Raw genomic sequence first — 9,619 nt, 5'->3', positions numbered from 1 at the left:
CTTCTCAACAGCATCATGATTCAGATTAGAAGAAATGCATAGAAGAGGGGAAAAGTGTCCTTCAGGTGAATATCCTTAATACTGCCCGCTGAGGGATGGACCCTCTGCAAGGCCAGCCGGCGGTGGCTCCAGCGGTGGGTGCTCCTCCCTCAGCACCCCCAGGCCCACCTGAAGCTGCAGCTTCTCCCCTCACTGCAGCACAGCTTTGGGGCTTTTTGAGGCGGTGAGATTTGCTTTATAAGGGAGAGATCACTGGGAACCTAATATTTATTGTCCAAATTTGCTTTGGGTGGGTATTAGACAGATACCAATGGGCTGTAAAGAGGAAGACCCGGGGCTGACGTTCCCCAGGGGTTGAGATATGAGCATAACTTTATCTCGGCTGGGTCCTTTCCTGCCCTCAGCTGCCCTCAGCTCTACCAGCTCAGGAGAAAGCAGAAAGCTACGTGAAGAGCCTGAAGCAGCTGCTGGCAGGGTGCGCCTGGACTGGCTTCTGTTGAAACCGTGGCTACTGGAGGTGGAAATCCCTAGTTTATCTGTTGAGCACCTGCTTCTGGTCTCAGCATCACAGCTTGTGCTGTGAAACCCCTCCAGCTCTCATGTGCACCTCTTTCTAGGTACAGACTGGGATGCGTCCACTTATATCCATCTGCTCAGAGGGCTGAGGGCAGGATACAAGGTAGCCTGCAGTCACTGCGGTCGGAAAAATGTGGTTTTGCATCAGACCACTGACAGGAGGTGGAGCAGAGCGTGGTGCAACAGCCTGAGGCCCTGAGCTAAGCATTCACTGCCTGTCTGTGATACTCAACCCCATCCTCCCCATCCCATCACGGTCTGTTGTGTCCCGCTGAGAGATATCCTGCTCCGAGGAATTTTCCTTCTTTGCGATGGAAAAGCGATTGCTTAAGACATGCAAAACTTGGCTGGGGAATTAACTTCCTTGGTGGGACTGCCTGGGAATTGTGTTGCTTGATGGGCAAAGCATGCCCAGCGTGGGGCTGGTGAGACAATCGAAGCATCTTTGTACCTGAACCAAGGGTTCAGATCCCTTTGGATACTTCATGGTTGAAGTGGCTGAGAATATTTTGTTCATCTCAAAGCGGGTGGCGGAGGGAGGGATCTCAACAGCGTGTACAGGTAGGAGGTTGCAATAGCACGGCTGGGCTTCAGGTTGCGTGTGCTGTCAGAAGCATGAGGGGGTTACCAGGTTAAGGGGTGAGTGCAGACAGCCAGGGGTGACACAGACCCACGACCTGAATTTTGTTACTAAGGACCTGGTCAAAAATCCCCCAGAGCTGCCATGCAGCGTGGAGCAAGCCCTTGGTGTGCAGAAGTGATGTGAGCAGCATCGGTCAGGATGCCCTTCGTTCTCCGCAGGAACCACCAGCTTCCCAGGAAGCGACGGCTCCAGCGCTGCAGAACTGCAGCCAGGTTTGACTTCCCACCCTCCTGAGCTGTTTCGTCTCACCAGCGGACCCCAGGAGAAATCGAGCAGCTCATCAGCACAGCCATACACTCTGCACTAGTTTCTGCTTCGGCCAAAAATCCCCCTTCTCCAGCGTTGCTTGGGAGAAGACAACTCCACTGTCAAGTTGGCAGAAGGGATGCAAAGCCAGGTCATCCCCAAGGGCAGACTGGGCTACGCATAGCCTTCAAGGTCATGTCCTGGACATCTCAGCATCGAAAGCTTCAGTGTGGCGACCCACACAGGCGGAAAATCCCCATGAACAAGCAGTCCTGGGGATGATCCTCCACATCCAGACTCCAGGAATGGTGAAGTCGCAGCTTTCCTGCCTGGCTCCAGTGTTCCCCGACTTCAGGAGAGGTTTGTGAGCTTTGTCTACAGGCAGACCAGCCCAGGGCTTGTGCACGCGTGTGGTGGCATGCAGGGGTAGATAGCATCTCTCTGGGGTTTGGCTCCAAGGTGCTGGAAGGAGCGCATGAGGGTGCTGGCTTCATCAAAAACCCAGCCCGGTGTTGGACACTGAGCACCGTATATGTCAGGACTGGCCTTTTGGGGTTACCGGGGCAAGATTTCCCCACCACTGACTTCAGCTTAAGACCGAACCCTTAGTCCTAACCCAGGAAAACATTTCACACCTGCTCGAATGCTTTCAAGCCTCTGGGATGCTTTCCTGGGGTAGGGCTGCAGCGAAAGCCCTGAGGTTGTGTCTATACCAGCAAATTAAACAGTTCCAGGGTTCAGACACCAATTATCCTCACTGTTAAATTATTAGCACTCGCCCAGGTAATTCTTAGGCATGGTTCTGGAGCGTGCATGGCCCCGGACCCTTCCCAATAGGCAGGTTGGATGTGGCCACCCTGTTTTTGGCAGGTAGGGGAGGGCAATTCAATGGGCAAAGGCTTGTCCCTGCCAGAGGGCCCCGGGGCCGGAGGATGGTCCCAGCCGCGTCCATCGCGCCGGTGCAGATGTAACCTCTGTGCTTCTGCAGCGCAGACGTGGTCAACCAGGCGCTCATTTAACAAACCCACGGCTCAAATCTTTACAGCTTGGATAGTTACCAACCATGCAGCCGTGAATACCTAAGTGGTAGTAATTAATTATAATTGCGAACGTTCATATTAATTTACAGTAGCATAATTTATAATTTTTTTTTTTTTTGCCAGGATGCTTGTTTTTGCTGATTAAGGCCGTGTCTGCGGCAGCTGGTATTGTCACCAGGAAAGCCTTAATTCCTGGCAGCAGAGACAAGAAGAAGCCCTCGCCTTTCCACCAGCTGGCGAGACGCAGTCGGCTCCTGCCGTGCCTCCCAGTCCTCCTGGGAAAGCTGCTTCCCCCCGAAACTGGGTCCCAGCAGTGCATGTATCAACTGGCACCGGAGAAACCTCCATCGCCATCCGAGGCTGCCCGAGCTGCCTGCTCCTCCTCTGCCTGCGCCGTGCACCTCGTAAAACCCTGGTGCTTCCCTGGCACTTCTGATCTGCCTGTCTGCCGGGGAGGTGGGATGGGCGGGCGAGAGTTGCAGGCTGGAATTTCGACGAGGAAGTTCCCCGGTGCAGAGGGGACTGACTTCTTCCTTGCTTTTTGGCTTATTATATTTTTATTTGTTTTTCTAATCATCTAGTAGACAATCTTTTATTGTTTTGTTCCCCCAAGGACTACTAGAAAGCAGGTGAATGTGACGTGGGACATCCTTAACCCCGCAGTCACCCCGACCCCGTTCCCATATAGATAAGCCGATGACTAAAGTACAGCTTGGGCTTTCTGAGACACGCCTAGTTGCTTGGCTCCCTTCTAAATATTTTTTTACAGCCACCCTCCGCACCCCGCTGGGGAAATTGCACCCAAGGAGAGCTGAATGCGTCTGCACCTGGGTAATGCTATGCCCAGGTAGAGCCGGGGAGAACAGATGCCAGAACCATTTTCCTCATCAAAAATGATGGAAGAGGGAAGGTGTGAGCTCAGTTCTGCTGGGCACGGTCCAAGCATCCAGTCTCCCTCTCCGGCTTGGTGCTACCGAGCCCTCTGAGCCCAAATTTGTGGGCTGCAGTGCTGGAAGGACACAGACTGGTTGGAGACAGTCCGGAGTTGGGCTGCAAAAGAGACCAGAGGACTGGAAATCAAGGCCAAGGAAGGAAGATCAAAAGGCTTGCAGTTGTTTAGTTTAGGAAAACTTTATAACAGCCTACAAATATGTAACAGGCTTCTGCAAAGAGGAAGGGAATGAACTGTTCTCCGTGTTCACCAGGAATGGCACTGGAGGTAATTGGCTTAAATTACATCCAGAGAGGTTGAAGTTAGGAAGAACATTTTTCTATGGTGAGGACAGGCATTTGTGTTGGGGGCTGCGGCGAGGCAGTGTCCCCATCCGTGGAGGTTTGAGAAGAGGGAGGACCAACGTGTGTTGGGAGCGGTTTATGCTGGAGCAGATGCTGCACAGGGACCCCTGCACAGATCTGGGGTCAGCAATGGGCTGAATGCCACGCCGTGCCACGCCACGCCAGAAAAATGCGTCTGGAGAGATTCTGAATCGCGCTCAGCACTGCGGAGCAGCAGGGGGAGGAGGCAGCGCAGGTCCCCCCAGCTTCGGGGTCGGGAGGTGGTGGGAGCTGCTGCCTTGCCGGTAGCAAGGATGCAAGCTGGACTGGCGAAACAATCCGGTAACAGAGTGGTTTTAAACACTGCTTTCAGGGTTTTCTTTCTGGTTTCAAACCCAGATCTTTTCAATAATCCCGTGGCTAAGCCAGCTGGGAACGTGGCTTCTTAAAGCAGTTTTGCTGCTGCAGACACGGTAGCATCATCACCCCCTCTTCCCTTGAGTCTCCCCCAGCATGCATTTTTCTTTCACAAAATTAGAAACTCAGCCGTTTACTGCACCGCTCATGGAATCTAGGGCTCCCTGAATGAGGTTGCCTTTGAGGTCCTTCCAGCCTTATCGCGATGATATAAATGAGGGTTTTCTCCTCTCCCCGGTAAATGGGTTCAGGCTGGACACTGGGCAAGAGTCAGCTCCCAGGCTCCCACACCTACATGTAGAGGTGAAATTCAGTTGCAGACATCTCAGAGACCAGTGCCAGTTTTAGAGACCTGGGAAGCCCACCTGGCCTCCAGTTGTTGTTCAGGGAGGATGCAGTTGTCCTGGGGTGCTGAGCTCTTACCATCGGCTCCATATGGACAACTCAGATACCCCAGGCATCTCAAACACCACTTCGTACCTCGGGCACCTCAAACACCACTTCTTACCTCTGTGTGGGCAACTGAGACTTGCCTTAAAGATCTAGTCTGTGTAGTCAATGCAATGGAGAACTGTCAGCTGACCAAGCATGGGCTGGCATGAGCTGAAGACCTCCATAGACTAGGAAATACCTCAGGAGGTAGAACAAGGAGGAATTTGCTCCTACCTGCTGATTTGCTCGCCCATAAGGCAGCAGGAGCTAAGCATGGGATGTAAAGAACCCTCCTAGATGTTGTGTGGCACATGGAGGGTCACCACAGAACACGTTGGTTTTCTGAGCAAGGTGCAGCCACGCTGGCATGGAGATGCACCACACTTGGGGAGGTTGCTGGGGCAGCCAGCATGAGCATGAACACGGGGCTGAAGGTCATTCTTGGTCAGATAGCTACTCCCAGCTCTTTATGCATTGTCTGCAAAGCAAATGCCTTGTTCAAACACGCTCCTCCATTGGCAAACAGGAAAAGAAAAGCAACAAAATAATGCTGCTTGGGGCTGGGAGTGGAAAGCTGCTATGGCTTGAACTGCTCTGAGCTGAGGTGGGAGGGAAGGCAGCAAACAAGAGTAAGCCTTCAGAGGCATTGAGTGGTGGCTAGCATGGAAGTAGCTATACATCCTTGTATATCTGTCCATTATCCCTCCTTCCTTGTAGCACGCGCAGTTGCAAAACTCCTTGTTTCTCTGAAAAGAGCGTGTGGTCTGTCCTCATCTCTCCTGCAGGACTTTGTGAAGCAGAGAGATGCTCGAGCCAACTCCGATCACAAGGGCGGATGAGCTGTGAGAGAAGGGAGTTCGTTTGCTCCGTCCCATTTCTGAAGCCCTGGGGTCGGGCTTTAGGTAGAAGCAGTGTTTTCTGCAAGTATCTTCTGTGAGTAGAGTTGGACACGTTTTCAGGCATGTGAACCTTTCCGTGGGTCCAGAGGAGAGCATGCTTCAAGGCAAGTCCTGGCCGAGGATGACTGAGTGTGACTTAATGATGTCAGTTGGGCAATTAGGCAAAAAGGTGGTTGGCAGGCAGAACGGTAGGTTAGGAAGGGCAGAGGTGAGATGGTTGTTAACCCCATAAAACAGAGATAAAACAGAGGCAATAACTGCCTGTGAAGCAGAGAAGCTGCTGTTGGGGAAGCCTGTAAAAATGCTGTGAGAGCAATACTGCTCTTCAATCCATCATCTTTAGTGCCCAGCAGTCACAAGCTGTATTCTTGGGTTTTTCTTCCGCGGGTTTTTTTGCTGGTGGTGAACAAGGCTGAGGTATGAGTGGGGATGGTGCAGCAGAGGGGACCGCGGTGATTCTCATGGTGGCCAGAGCAGGGGCTGGTCCTCCTCGGGTCACCCAGCCGTACCCAGGGCCGAAAGGGAAGGGATCACCCCTTGCTCCATGCTTTGTGTCACCTCCCTGCTGGGGCTGGTGCCTAACGTGTGGCTTAGGACCCCCGCAAGCGAAAGCAAGGGAGAAAAAAATGTGAGAAAAATGCTCCCAAAACCCATGAGAAGAAATAATACCCAATTCCCTCACTGCTCTTGGGAAGTTGGTGCCCATGCTATGAGGACCCTGAATCCTGCTTTCTCATCTAAATGTGGGATCTCATCTCACCCAACTTTAGATCCCTGGGATCTTTTTAGAGCTGAAGGACAAGAGTAGACCCTCCCACCTGGGATTCACCTGTCTGGTTTGAGGTGGCTAAGTCAGGATGAGATGACTTGTATCACTCTGAGTGCAGAGGAAGCCTGAACAGATGCTCGGGTGAAATGTCCGTGTTCAGCCAGAAGAAACGCATGTGATGTGAATCTTAATGTCATCCCAGTGAACGTCCTTGCTAGACCAGAGTGTATTCCAGTCTCCTATCACACTTCCCACCCCAGAGCGTACCGGCCATGTTCCTTCCCCCCGTATCTTCTTTTTATTACCTTCTCTCTCTTGCTGAAGTGGGGCTATGCCAGGCCATGAGGCACCTCCAGGGAGAGATTCATCCCATCCTAAGACATGGGCACTTCCATGGGAGGACAGATCCTGCCCCTCTGAAACTCCAATCCTGGGAGGAGATTCCTCCATCTCTGAAAGTACCAGGGGACCTCAGAGACTGAACCTGGAGCAGGTGCCTTCTTTGTGGACACCTCCACGTAGGTGGGATGAACCATACCCACCATCAGCAGTGGGTTCACAATGTGACTTTTCCATTGTAAAGTGATTCCTCCAGCTCATGAAACATGTCCTGTGGGCTCCCTCCCATTTCAGATGATGTCTTTTAGATGCCAAGAGGACTACTCTGATAGACATTGGAACAAAACTTACAAAGGTGGGAAATACCTGATGAAAGAAGAGATTTCCTTTTAGATGTGATCTTCTTGCTCTGGACCTCCATCCCCAGGGCTGTCATGGGAACTTAAATACAGAAACATTGAACACCAGGCAGCACAAAGACATGCAAAGTGGTTTTAAAAGTTTAATCTTCTAATTTGGCGGTGCAAAGAGGTAGGTCAAATTTGACATCTGACACCTCTTAAAGGCCTGGTTATAACCTGGTCTCCCTGGTTATTCTTCAAAGTGTTATCGAACAGCAGACCTTGTTGCCTCTGGAAGCCACCACAGCTCAAAAATCTATCAAGGGTCAAAGAAGCACTGGGTGTCTCTCTGGGTGATCAGGGAGGGAGCTGGGAGAGCTGCTGGTATATTCAGGAGGGGGGTCAGAGAGCTGCTGATGGGTTTCAGGAGGGATACGGAGCCCAAACCTGAGGTCTCCGTTCACTCCGTAAGTACCTGACTCCCAGTACTTGGCTCCCAGGAGCATCCTTCATGGAAAGAAGGTGGAAGAGGGTCCAGTGACAATTGTGTGACATCCCTGAGCACAGCAGGAGGTGGCTCTGTTCCTCAGCATCCCTGCAAGGTTTGTAGAGGGCTTTGAAGGAGGGGGGTCTTTCAGCACGTCCATGGGAGGAAACCTTGAGCAGGGTAGGGAGGGTGAAGTGCCTCTCCCAAAGCGATCCCCCCTGTCCAAAGTGGGAGTGGGCCTCTAAACAGCTGATGCAAGTAGGTAACGTGGAGACTGGTGATGGGGGCTGAGCTTTCAGGCCAGATATCACCCCTTTAAGATATTCAAGCCAGATATCACCCATCTCATCTTCTGTCTAATAGGGTTCCCCTCCTCTTTCATCTGCCTCCACTGATGGGTTTCTCATGACATTCACTTGCTTTTTCCTTCACCCTCCCCTTGCTGCCCACTCTTCTCCTGGAGCTCAGCTTCCACAAAGGAGCAGAGAAAAGGGGAATACTCCCAAAATCCCATTTTTCCCTCGGCTGAGGGCAGGTGCTGAGCGGGGTCCCACCACCCCGAGATGCTTGCGAGGCCAGTGGCGGGGTGTGCGTGTGCGGGCAGGGAAGCCGAGGAGAGGAACAGTAGCTTTTTCTCTTCCCGGCGACGCCGACGTGGTGATCAGAGGAGCTGGCCAGAGTCCTAATGAAGATAAATGAATATCCCCTCTCCTCCGCTCCTCCGGCTTTTATTGATGGGCTGCGGGGTGAAAGGCGAGAGCCTGAATGTTCATTTAAGCAGACGTCACGAGTTTCTTTGGAGGGGAAGGTGTAAGAAAAACCGCCTTGTGCTTGAAAGTTACTCCAAGATGAGCACGCTCAGCTTTACAAGCCTTTCTCCATTCCTTCCCCATCCATCACTTCCCAGGAGCCCTTTGTAAATGCAAATTGCACTTTGATAGAAATAATGCACTGAGCCTCTATTAGTGTCTGTGTAATGGAGAGGGTTATTTTAATGCAATCATTCTTAAAAGAAGCTCCTCTGTGCCTTATTTTAGGCTGTGTATCAAAAACCAATCTGAAAACACGCTCCTCCCCTGTCCTCCGCTCCCTCCCCTCTCTGGCCTTTCCAGGGATATTTTTTATTTTGGGCTCGAGTTTGACCGTGTGAATGAGAGCTCAGGCGGACACCGCGTCCGACCTGGTCCCCAGGACAAGGCTTGGCGTCCCAAGGTGGGACGCCTGGACCATGGGATGGTGATGGTGGACGTAGTGGTGGGACAACCTGCATCCTTCGGAGCTTGCCGTCTGGGGAAGGTCCAGCTGTGATTTTAGGGGGATGAGATGCCTCGTCCCCTGGTGCTGTTTCTTCCCAGGCTCTCACGTGTGCTTTCTAGCAGGAGGGAGCTTGTTCCGTCCCAGCTGTGAACATCTTGCAGTGTGATGGAGAGGGTGGATTTGCAGAGCAGCCCCCGAGATCCCCGGCGTATTTCTGCGCTCAGCAAACTGATTTTCTCATGTCCCAGCCTGATCTCTCCCTCCCAGGCTGTGCAGCAGCAGCTCCAGCACTGAAATCAGTTTAAGCTGCTTTAAAAAAGAAGAAAAAAAGGAACATTTTAAGCCATTGAGATCCCCCTCCACACACACACTTTGGGAGGTCAGAAAAAACTGCTTTGAACTGTTTAAAAACAAATCTGAGGCATCATTCATCTTCATTAATGAGATATTTAACCATTTCCTTTTAATAACTTTTTGATGCATATGCCAAATGAAAAAACATATTTTGGTCTCCTTTTCTGCCCAAAAGGCCATTATTTTGGTCTCATTTTCTGATTAAAAGACCATTATGCTCCATGCCCCTTCCCACCTTAACCTCTAAATCCGTCTTTTTTCCTGGAGCAGCGCAGGCTCCTTCTCACACCCTCCGTGTGCACCGCCGTGCTGTCTGCCCACGGGTCGGGGAAAGGAGGTGATTTTACCATCTCTCCTGGGTCTTCTACAACGCTGCCGTGCAGGATTTAATCTCCTGGAGAGGTTAATCCTGGTGGATGGGTCTGTCAGCCTTCTCCTACCTGTTTGGGTATGAATTATACTGGGTGCTGGAGTGGATTTTCTCCCCTTACTGGAAATCAAAGCCATTCAGTGTCATAAATTTGAAGCCCCCTCCCAAAGGATA

The sequence above is a fragment of the Fulmarus glacialis genome, unplaced genomic scaffold (genome assembly GCF_000690835.1).
Source record: "Fulmarus glacialis isolate BGI_N327 unplaced genomic scaffold, ASM69083v1 scaffold21589, whole genome shotgun sequence".
NCBI classification, from domain to species: Eukaryota; Metazoa; Chordata; class Aves; order Procellariiformes; family Procellariidae; genus Fulmarus; species Fulmarus glacialis.
The sequence above is the reverse complement of the archived record's forward strand: the minus strand, read 5'-3'. Positions refer to the sequence as shown.